At 44.2% G+C, this 2,417-nt stretch overlaps 1 pseudogene; it reads left to right on the top strand.

The window, feature by feature from the left end:
- The first annotated feature begins 1,568 nt into the window (after positions 1-1,568).
- LOC127099086 (uncharacterized) lies at positions 1,569-1,668 on the top strand (annotated as a pseudogene).
- The last annotated feature ends 749 nt before the right edge of the window (positions 1,669-2,417 follow it).

The following is a 2,417-nucleotide window of genomic DNA, read 5'->3' as shown; positions in this document are numbered from 1 at the left end:
AATGCTCTGATTCTTCTCTCGTCCGAGAAGATACGTATGCATAGGATGCGATATCCTAGCGAGCATGTGTCGTTCCCCATTCCGAACTACTTCGACTCTGATGTCTATGCCTGATAGACTAAGTAGGCCCAGGATGCGATATCCTGCCGAGTCAGTTTCAGTCAGTTTCTTTTGTCCCTTTCAGCCAGTGTGTGTGTGTTTGAGCAGTGTTTAGCAACCAATTTTCCTTCCTTTTGTGCGTGGATCCCGTAGAGTACTACGGATGCGTAGGGTGCCTAACACCTTCCCTTCGCATAACCGACTCCCGAACCCATTCTCTTTGGTCGCGAGACCATGTTCTTTCCTAGGTTTACTTCGAGCGTTTCCTTTCCCTCTTTTGGGATAAATAACGCACGGTGGCGGCTCTGTTGTTTCTTTCTTTTCCCGCCGGTTTTTCGCGCGATGCGACAGAGGGCATCTGCGTAATAGCTTCGGTGAACGGAATTGTAACGTTTAATTGTTTAAGGAGATCAACAAATTTTCTAAATTGGCCCGCATCTTTGGTTTTAACAAGCCTTTGAGGGTAAGGTATAGGTGGTTTGTAAGGTGGTGGAGGTACATAAGGTTCCTTCTTTTCTAGGGTTTCCTTATTACTCTCTTCCTTTTCCTTAGGTTCACTTTCCTCAGTTGATTTCTTAGGGTTTTGGTTTTCTATCCTTGGATCAGACGGTCCTTCCACTTCCGTTCCACTTCTTAATATAATTGCATGAGCGTGGCTTCTCGGGTTAGGTTGGGGCTGTCCAGGGAATGTACCAGTTGGGGCAGCAGTAGGTGCTTGTTGTTGGGCTACTTGTGATATTTGTGTTTCCAGCATTTTGTTATGGGTAGCCAAGGCATCTACTTTGCTTGCTAGTTGTTTAAGTTGTTCGCCAGTGTGTACATTCTGGTTTAAGAAATCTTTATTGGTTTGTTGTTGGGAAGCTATAAAGTTTTCCATCATGATTTCCAAGTTGGATTTCCTAGGGGCGTTATTGTTAGGCATGGATGGGTTCGGTTTCTGATATCCCGGAGGTATAGCTGGGGCTTGATTTGGAGACTGTTCAGGTGCGTACAAAGCATTATTACTCTTATATGAAAAGTTTGGATGGTTCTTCCAATTTGAGTTATAGGTATTCGAGTAGGGGCTTCCTTGAGCATAGTTTACTTGCTCTGCTTGGATTCCTGTCAAGAGTTGACAGTCCGTAGGAGTGTGGCCTTGGATTCCACAGACCTCGCAATTCTGAGTTATAGCAACCACGGCGGCTGGAGGTGATACGTTTAAACTTTCAATTTTCTGGACCAAAGCATCCACTTTTGCGTTAACGTGATCAAGGTTACTTATCTCGTACATGCCAGTTTTCGTTTGAGGTTTTTCCACCGTTGTTCGTTCGGTTCCCCACTGATAGTGGTTTTGGGCCATGCTCTCGATAAGCTGGTAAGCATCAGCATAAGGTTTGTTCATTAATGCACCACCTGCAGCGGCGTCTATTGTTAACCTTGTGTTGTATAAGAGACCATTATAAAATGTGTGAATTACTAACCAGTCTTCCAAACCATGGTGTGGGCAAAGTCTCATCATGTCTTTGTATCTTTCCCATGCTTCGAAAAGAGACTCGTTGTCTTTCTGTTTAAATCCGTTTATCTGGGCTCTTAACATAGCTGTTTTGCTTGGCGGAAAGTATCGGGCAAGAAAAACTTTCTTCAACTCGTTCCATGTGGTGACTGAGTTGGAAGGGAGAGATTGAAGCCATCTTCTAGCGCTATCTCTTAATGAGAAAGGAAAAAGACGAAGTCGAATTGCCTCTGAAGTGACACCATTAGCTTTAACAGTATCAGCGTATTGAACAAATACGGATAAATGAAGGTTTGGATCCTCGGTAGGATTTCAAGAGAATTGGTTCTGTTGCACCGCCTGCAACAGCGAAGGTTTAAGTTCGAAGTTGTTTGCTTCGATTACGGGTGGAGCAATACTTGAATGCGGCTCATCTTGCGATGGAGCTGCGTAATCTCTAAGAGCACGAGCTGGTTCTGCCATCTCGGTTATCGAAGGAAAAAGGTTTTTGAAATCAGGAAGTTCTATAGGAGGGAGATTGTTTGCAGCACGATATTCCCGAATTCGTCGTAAGACTCGGAGATATAGCTCGATATCGTTGATTCGTAAATAGAGCGGTTCGCCTTGTGAGCGAGTGCGTGGCATACAAATCAACGAAAGAAAGAATAGAAGAAAAAGAAACCTTAGTCTCTACAGCGTAACGGAAGAGTTACGATATCGATTAAATAAAAGTCCCCGGCAACGGCGCCAAAAACTTGGTCGCTCGACTTTATGAGTCGAATTTGGGGTACAAACTGCAAGTGCACAGTTCTATCGCGTAGTTTTAAAAGATATCGATCCCACAGGG

The sequence above is a fragment of the Lathyrus oleraceus genome, chromosome 6, assembly GCF_024323335.1.
Source record: "Lathyrus oleraceus cultivar Zhongwan6 chromosome 6, CAAS_Psat_ZW6_1.0, whole genome shotgun sequence".
Lineage (NCBI taxonomy): Eukaryota > Viridiplantae > Streptophyta > Magnoliopsida > Fabales > Fabaceae > Lathyrus > Lathyrus oleraceus.
The sequence above is the reverse complement of the archived record's forward strand: the minus strand, read 5'-3'. Positions and strand labels throughout refer to the sequence as shown.